The sequence below is a fragment of the Zingiber officinale genome, chromosome 8B (genome assembly GCF_018446385.1).
Source record: "Zingiber officinale cultivar Zhangliang chromosome 8B, Zo_v1.1, whole genome shotgun sequence".
Lineage (NCBI taxonomy): Eukaryota > Viridiplantae > Streptophyta > Magnoliopsida > Zingiberales > Zingiberaceae > Zingiber > Zingiber officinale.
Genome location: NC_056001.1, coordinates 15,968,235 through 15,977,848, shown reverse-complemented (window position 1 = coordinate 15,977,848; position 9,614 = coordinate 15,968,235). Strand labels below are relative to the sequence as shown.

The window sequence follows — 9,614 nt, the reverse complement described above, 5'->3', positions numbered from 1 at the left end:
ATATTCTTAAGTACTTACGAAAGACAAATAATTTATTCATGACATACGGGATTGAAAAATTAAAATTGGAAAGCTACACTGACTCTAGTTTCCAATCATATATGGATGATTCGAAATCAACCTCTGGATATGTATTCACATTGAATGGCGGTGCTATCTCTTAGAAGAGTTCCAAACAAAATACAATTACGGATTCTACCATCAAGGCAGAATACATTGTGGCTTCAGAAACAACAAAGAAGGCAATTTGAATAAGGAATTTCTTCCAAATGTTGGGCATTATTCCAAATGGAGTTGATCTAGTTCCAGTTCACTATGATAACACTAGTGCTTTTGCACAAGCAAAGGCACAAAGATCTCATCATCGGTCCAAACATATAATGAGTCTGATAGATTGTGGGAAGATGAGACATTACAATTGAGAAAGTTCCCTCTACAAATAACTGTTGATCCACTTACAAAGCCCTTATCAGGACCCTTTGGAAAACATCACGAACTGATGTGCTTAAAACTAGTAAGTAGTTGGTATAAGGGCAAGTGGGAGTTTGTTAGAGTAGGTGTCCTGCAAACCAACTGTTGGCTAGGATTTTATTGACTTTATTGATTCATATAAATAAATACTTTTATTTTAATATAATTCAATTGAGTTTAGTATTTACATTATCTTTGTACTCATGCTCGATGCATAAATAAAGTCCTTGAATATACTAAAGTGAGATATGGTGGTACATATGATGACCATCATGACATACATCAATATTCACTGTATATTCTAAATATATTTCTAGCCAATTGAACTGCCTAATAAACTGAAATAAAAAAGGTTGCTCGAGTTAGAAACTAGCACCTATTATGTAGTATACCACATTTTATTAGTAACAACATAGAGATGTTCAAACATACAGATGAATGCTTATACAATGAGTTCATCAAATAACTCTCACATGGACTTTCCAAGTGGTTATATGTATCGAGTGAATAAGTCCTTGGTTATGGTTATACACTAGTAGTCCTTATAGCCCAAAACAACACTTAGACTCTATATGTTGAGGATACACTTTGACTAGTTTATTGATTTCATTAGTGTTATTAAGTGATGAGATTGAGTGTAATAACGAAATATATAAGAGTCAGTATATTATAGATGGGGATTTACCACACACCCATGATATCCTATATACTATATTGTTCTATAGTATATGAAGTCTCTTATAAGAACTGTAAGATGTGCTTTAAGAAAGGAGTTTCCTAGTTGTATATGCGTTGTCACTATAAGATACACTACATGATTGTCAAATCAATATTCAAACCTCAATGTACCAATGGTTGTAGATTTGACCTCGATATATGAGATGAAGGGATCAGATTGTACGTTAACCATAATAGATTGGTTCTTGCAATCACTATTCAGTGATACCTAGGAAGCCATAGGGTAGTGTTGCTAGACGTTTTTACCATAATTCAATACGTACTTATTAGAATTAGTTCTGACATCCTATAATCAAGCAGTTGATCAAAGAAAGGGTATTAAGGGTATGTTTAAATAACGGGCGAGCATCGTCTTACATCACAAAGAGTTGTGAACCACGGCAAGGTGTATGCCTAAACCATTGAGGATCAAACAAGTATTAGTTTCACTATTTCCCATTAACAAAGTAAAATTAAGTAGTTGAATTTAGTGAATAAAGTTTAATATAATCAAATATTATGACTCATAACAAAGTTTATGAGCGATTTCCAGTTAATACATACAAGGATAGTGAAAGAATCCCACACAGAATCTACAAATTGAATCTGTGTTGTCATAATATTAAGCAAGTGTGTTCGTCATACCGATAATTTTGGATCATTTGTATGATTATGATGAATTCTCATAATTGAGTTATAGAAAAATTCTACATCCGGTTAAGATGGAAGAGATATAATGGGCCTAGAAACCTCAAACCTATTAAAATCAAATTAAGTATTATGAAAAGAAAAATAATACTTGGTTTTTATGCAATATGAGGAGTAATTTTTCACCATATACACCACTTTCTCCACACCTCCACTCGTCCACTCTTGAAAATTTTCGCCAGCCCTCAAAATTAAAGGAAGGAAAAAGATATTTCCCTTATTCAATGAAGAAATCTGCTCTAAGGGGCAGCCACCTCTTCTCTTCCCCTTGGTGAATTCGGACAACCACCTCTTCTCTTCTCCGTGGAGAATTCCCTTGGAATTTTCAGAAGGAAAATTTTCATCTTCCTTGGAGTAATTTCAGCAACACCTCTTCATCTCCCTTGAAGGTTTTTCAATAGCTATATATTCTTTGAGAGTTTACAGTAGCCATATATCCTTGGAGAATTTCGGCAGCCCTTTACCTAGTTGCTGCTACCTTTTAAAGGAAGAATTTAGAGATCTTCTTCCCTTTCTTTCATCGAAAGAGATCCATCTCCTTGTTGTTTCTTCTCCTCTTTGAAATGCATTATTGTCACCCATCACTTTGCAGATTTTTTTATAGTTATTACCTCTTGTTGAGGGTTTTTTTAGCAGCCCCTTGTGAAGGGATAATTGGACAATATCTCCCTCGAGGAAGGTTTTTCTATTGTCTCGACGAAAAAGGACACTTGATCTTTAGTACGATCAAGTATTTAAAAAGGGACTCCGATTGTGGATCGGATTAGACTAAGAAAGCATGAGTTTGAGACAAACCAGGAAGAGCGATTTCACAAATACTAAAATAATAGGAGTCATCCCCAAACAAAAGTTGTCTAGGAGGTATAATTCTTAATATATGTTTTGATTCATATGTATAATGATACATATATGTTAATAGTTTTACTTAGATTATAAAAAATGATTTAGTATCCTTGTTTTAGATAGTCAAGCATGTTTAAATAAAATGATTAAATTGATATTAGATGTTTCAATCATTTGATAGTCTATCTTTATTATATTTTTAGAATCTAACTTAAATGATTAATTTATAATGCATAGTTTAATTAAAGATTATAGTTATATTTATTTAAAAAATTCTTACAGACATTCCTTTGATTTAATTATTTAATCATACAATATAAATTTTATTTTTCACTATATACAGTTAGGATGTAGAAATATCAGAATTTTAAACTCATTCCTACACTTTGGTTGGCGTCAGAATCGCTCAACCTAATAAATCAAACGTATTATCAAAATCCAGCTCGTCTCCTATTTATTGCGCACTTATTATGGATCTCCTCCAACGATATATATGCAACGCATTCACAAAGGATATACAGGCCACAAATTCTCAGAATTCTCAGCAGGTTTAATTTAAACCCTATTAGTCATTCTTCTTTCTCATTTTCTCTAAAATTTACATTCTGCAGCTTCATATTTCCTTTTGGATATCTCAGTGTTGAAGCCGCGATTTGATCCGTTACCTCGCGAACAGCAATGGCCTTGGAGCAAAGTGGAAAGATTGGGTCCTTTGTGATTATTCTAGGCTTCTTGTCCTTCATATTGGCTATTGTCGCAGAGAACAAAAAGGTTCCCTCTGCTATCTCTTGGAATTATATTCTTTAGTATTAAGGTTCAGCGTTTCATTTCGCGTATTCATTTTACAGCCTCCGTTTGGAACTCCAATTCAAGGAAAGGGCGTTGTGATCTGCAAATTCCCAAGCGATCCGACAGTGCTGGTCGGTTCTTTGTCAGTCGTTGCTCTAGTTTTACGATCATAGGAGGGCATGTCGCTGTGTTCTTTAACTACAAAGGGAAGGCTGTTTCAAACAATGTCCTGTTTGGCTACTCCGCCTTATTCGTATTCTTTGTGATCGCTGAGTGAGTTCACTACTCTTTCTTACTGTGAAGGCGTCAGTTCTGTATTCATAAACTTGTTATCGTCTTGTTTCAGGATTGTGTCAACTCTAGCATTTGCGTTCTTGATATGGACTGTCGTTACTGAAGGCCTACACCGATCCCGCAACGTTCACTACGATCTCACGACTCAGTGTCCCACGGCAAAGACCGGCATGTTTGGTGGCGCAGCTTTTCTCGCCCTTGATGCGGCCATCTTGTGGCTTGTTTGCCTCACGCTGACCTTGAACGTAAGAGCTGATCACTTTGAGGACGAGGAGGTTAAGAAGGGAGAGTATGGGCAGGTTTATGCTACTGAATTGGTTAGCCAAGGGGCTTAGCAATACTAATTACGTGCATTTCTTTCTCTTATAACATTTGTAATTGCTGATTAGTATTAGTATTGTGTACTTGCTTGTGCTCTGATCTTTGAATTATCATTTTAATGTATAATGATAAATTGTATAATATTATAAGGCCTTTTTATTTCAATTATTACATTCATGATTTTACTATGAATTTTTATATATATATTCTATTTTTATGTAAAATTTTATAGAAAATGAATAGATATTTTTTTCTATTGTTAATTTGAACTTAAAATATATCTCTAGTTTCTCCATTTTGTTCCAGCTCTATCAGTTTGCCAATTCATGCTTCCTTTATTTGATTGGCCTTCCTTGATGACCTTTTAGTATTAAGGGGTTGTTTTGTTTAGAGGAATAAGGATGGGGAATGAAAATACTAATCATTGATTGTCAATGTTAATCTTTGGATTATAAGAATGAGAATATAAATAAGAGAATGAATCCTTATAAATATTGGGCAATGATTCATTCTCCCTCCCCCCCTAATCAGCATTACTCTATTTTCTACAATCAAAATATTCTTTTATTTCAAAAATACTCTTGACCTAATACGAATTTTTCCCCTTGATACCAAATATTCCCATGCCCCCTTCATTCGCATCACTCCGTGTCGCAGCCCCATCTCCTCCATCAGCCGACGAAGTGGAAGTTGGTCGGAGTAGCTCCAGCGAAGGAAATCCCGCGTCTGAGTCAAGTACACCATGTTGCTGCCTTGGCAACTACAGCCGTCACTTGCAAAGTTGTTCCCAGACGGTTGCGTCATCTCCTGCTCCCTCTCTCCCACTGCCACTTTCCCATCCTCCCAGCCAAAGAAATCCAAATGATATGAAAAGGATGACAACGACCCGAAGAACTGGACGCCATCAGATCTCTCAAGTTTATTCAGTTAAAGATCCTTGAATGTGATATGCAAATTCCCAACAACCACTTCTCAACAACCACCAGGCTGCAGTTTTCGCCTCTTAAATGTAAACCACTTCTCAACAACCACCCGGCTCATCTACCTGTCTCCGATCAGCGAATAACGGACTCGCAGCCAAATCGACAAAGTCGCTGTCCCACCGACCCACCAAGATCTGGAGGAGGAAGGAAAAGCAATCCTGCAGCTTTATCGCGACACTCACCAGCGCAGCCGATGCAAATCATAGGTTTAGGTTCTTTTGCCTTAGTGATGGTCATTAGGTCGAGGGTGAAATAGCAAGAGGAAACAGAGATGTGCCAACGAAAGAAGAAAATGGAAAAAAAAAAAAGTAAAAGCACTAAAATTATCGATAAAAAATATTATCTATTGTAGTTATTTTTTAAACCTTATATTGGGTTATTTAGAATGAAAAAAAAACTCAAAATAATTTTTAATACATTCATTAATAAGGATAAAATTAGAAATTTATTTCATTAGTATTACTGACATTGATTTAAACCAAACATCGATAATACAATCGTGATTCTCATTCCTATTAGTCCCCAGGGCGTAGCACAGCTAGGGGCACATGGTTTCATGGCCGAGAGGTCCAAGGTTCGATCCTCGGGTGTCATTGGCTGGGGTTAATGTCCCGGCCATACGTTTTCAGTTGTGTACCTGCATTTACCTCCCGCCATATCCATGGGACTGGCTCTAGGGGGCCGCTGATGTGGCGGTTCCAAATTTGATTCTCATTTTTATTGACCCCATAATCAAACTCATTACCATTTTGATTCACAAATCCAAACCAAATGTCCCCAAGTTCAAAAATAGATGAATTTGCCCCCGTTGATACCTACATGAATATTTATTATAATAGATCTTATGAAAAATTATTAACAGGTGCGAAAATAACTTGCTAAATGTCTAACATACCCATAGGCAGCTATGCTGGGACATAAACGGTTCTAAAGGGATCGTTAAGATTTTTTTTTAAGAGATGAATTTGAGTATAAAAACTTACATTCATTTATTTTTAAATTAGAATATTTTTAAATTAGTGGACAAATATTGTTTTAGCTCCTCAAACACCTTGATGTACTTCTCATCCCATTAGAACATAGTTGCTCGTCGGGGTACCTTGAAGAAGGGGAGACTTCGATCGGTCGACCGAGAAATGAAGCGAGACAGGGCAGTAATCCTCCCTGTCAATCTTTGGGCCTCCTTTAGGTTCTTTGGGGGAGCCATGTCTTGTAATGCTTTTACCTTGCTGGGGTTGGCTTCTATTCCTTGCGCGGTCACTATGTATCCCAGGAACTTACCGCTCTTTGTCCCAAATAAACACTTGTTGGGATTGAGCTTGAGCGCATACCTCCTCAGGGTCCTACAAGTTTCTTCAATATCAGCACATAAACTAGAATCCCGTATAGATTTAATAAGAATGACATCCACATAAACTTTCATGTTCCTTCCAATCTGCTTCTGAAAGACCTTGTTCATAAGCCACTGATAAGTAGCTCCTGCATTCTTTAAACCAAAAGACATAACATTGTAATAATAAGTACCCTAAGCAGTTATAAAACTAACCTTTTCCTGATCCACCTTGGCGAGTGAAATTTGGTGATACCCTTGCAGATGCCTAGCATATTAATGAATTCACATCTAAATGTATAATCCACCACTTGATCTATACAAGGCAGAGGATAATAATCCTTTGGACAAGCTTTGTTGAGGTCCCGAAAATCAATACATACTCGCCACTTATTACAGGGCTTAGAAACCAACACAACATTAGCCAACTAGCTTGGAAATTGTACTTCCCGAATATATCCGGCTTCCAGTAGTTTATCCACTTTTTCCTTGATAATTTTATTTTGACCAGCGCCGAAGTCCCATTTCTTTTTCTTGAATGGTCGGGCATCTGGGTATACATGCAGAGTGTGTTCCATAACTGTTGGTGTAACACATTTTACCTCCTTAGGTCTCCATGCGAACACGTCACTGTTTCTCATTATGCATTTTACCAAGTCTTCCTTGAGATCAATAGCCAGATCGGTCGCGATGTAGGTAGTAGCTTCCGGACGGCCGACTTGTATCTGCACCTCTTCCTTCTCCTCATATACAAGAGTGGGTGACTTCTCATGAATGCTGTTGATATCCATCCTCTATGCTTTTCGAGCGACATTAGCTTCCGCTCTTACCACCTCCACGTAGCACTTACGTGCTACTATTTGGTCTCCCTTGACTTCCCCAACTTGATCATCCACAGAGAATTTTATTTTTCTTCCAGAAAGTAGAAATGACGGCCCTGAATTCATTCAAGGCCGACCAACCCAATATAATATTGTATACTGATGGAGAGTCCACCACCATGAAAATCGATCGGCGTGTCCGCATAAGGGGCTCCTCCCCTAAAGATATAGCCAATATTATTTGATTCAGTGGTTGTACCTAATTGCCTGTGAACCCATATAACGGAGTGACCATAGGCTAAAGCTCACTCAGGTCGATATGCAGCTGATCAAAAGCCTGTTTAAAGATAATGTTAACAAAGCTACTAGTATCAATAAAATACGTGAAATGTTGTAATTGACTATAACAGTTTTAAGTATCAATGCATCATCATGGGATACTTCCACCCCTACTAAATATTTAGGCCCAAAACTAATTTCTGGCCCTGCTACCTTCTCAGCACTACATCAAATGGCGTGAATCATTAATCACCAAGCATGCGACTTTCTTGCCCGGTTGGAATCACCATCAGTGGATCCTCCATCTATCATGTTTATGCTGCCTCGGGAAGCATTGCTGTGATTTTCTTCTTGCCAGGCTGATGGTTTCTCTAGCTGTTCTTGATCCGACGTTTCTGCTTGTATAGTGGGGAGAGGTAATATTCCCTCTTGTTGTCCACTCGATTGATACTCAATTTTGAGAGGACTATTTTGTCGTGGATACCTATTGATTCTTTAGAGTAAAGCAGCTTTTTGTGTTGTCGGTGCTGGTCAGACGATAGGTGCACCACCTTTACAGAAAATGTGCACGAGCATCTACATGTTTTACTGCTTGAGGCCGAGACTCGGGATGATGATGGTGCGGATCCACTCGAGGTCCTTTAGGGGGCTGGGCAGGTCCCACCGGACAGGCTACTGCTGGAACTTCCACAGAAGTGTTAACATCTTTCATGCGGGCATCTTAAGCCTCCTACACATTAATGAAATCTGAAGCCCGCTCGATTAATATATCGAAATTGGTAGGATGATTCCTAACTAAATCCTTGAAAAAAGTCATTGTCATTAAGCCCCTGAGAGAAGACGCTTACCAAGATCTCTGTGGTGGCCGATGGAACATCAATAGTCACTTGGTTGAATCTCTTAATATAAGGTCTGTTAGATTCTTTAGGGCCTTGCTTAATAGAAAAGAGACTCCAAGAAGTTTTATGGTACCTCCAATTAATAGAAAAATAATGTAAGAATATCTTGTGGAAATCCTTGAAGCAATGAATAGAATTTTTTCAGCAATCGCTTGAACCATCTCTGAGCTACTTCTCCAAAAGTAGTAAGGAACATCCGGTATTTAACTCCATCAGTATATTGTTGGAGGAGTGCCGCGTGTTCAAATTTAAGAAGATGATCTACGGGATCAATTGTTCCCGAATACTCTCCGACATTTAAATTTTGATAATGCTTTAGCAAAGGATCATCTAGTACTTGTTGAGAAAATAGAGTGATAATCCTTTCAGGAGAAATATCACTTGCTACAACCTTCCCTTTTTGCTTTTCTCTCACAGTGGTTTCTCCAGAAAACTCCTGAAGGATTGCTCTTCGTCCTCCTTGTTTAAGAGCTATTTGAAAATAAGCTTTTGGATGTCAAGTGAGAGAGAGGGGGGAAGAGAACAGATGAACCGAATCGCCCCCCCCCCCCCCTTGATTTCCCTCTCTCTGTGATGAGAAGTTATAGACATCACCAGAGGTGGCACTACAGGTAATGTGCCACCAGTATTCACTTGTTGTTACGGTTATTGCAATATCTTTTGTACTCTAGCATTAATGAGCAACTCTAGATCATAGTAATAGTGTTAGGTTTGCCATCTTCCTCCATCTTTGTAGCTTCAAATCTAGGTGAATAGTTCTCACAGACGACACCAAATTTGATCCTCTCTGAAATCTACAAAGATGTGTGCTAGCTCCGGTGAATGTCAATCCCTGATGAAGAGAACCTCCTATAGATCTGGAAGAAGCCCTCCACGATCCTACGCACAGTGAGACAAACCAACAAAGCGTTAGTAACCTAAGACCGGGGTGAAGATCCCTGGCTAGGCCCTCCGACGCTCAAGTCAGTTTCTCTCTCAAAAGGTGGAAGAAAGGAAGAAGAACAGTAACTAAAGTGAAACAAAGTTTGGATGCTAGAACTTGTGTACCTTGCCAATGGAGAGCATTCCCCTTTTTCTACTACCTCACATGATCTCCGTAGTCATGAAGTGATCCCTAGTTCGTTAGGGTTTGTTAGGAGATGAAGTCATCTTCTATACT

General features: G+C 38.1%; 1 pseudogene; it reads left to right on the top strand.

Moving 5' to 3' along the window:
* The first annotated feature begins 3,367 nt into the window (after positions 1-3,367).
* On the top strand, positions 3,368-4,157 carry LOC122013548 (annotated as a pseudogene).
* The last annotated feature ends 5,457 nt before the right edge of the window (positions 4,158-9,614 follow it).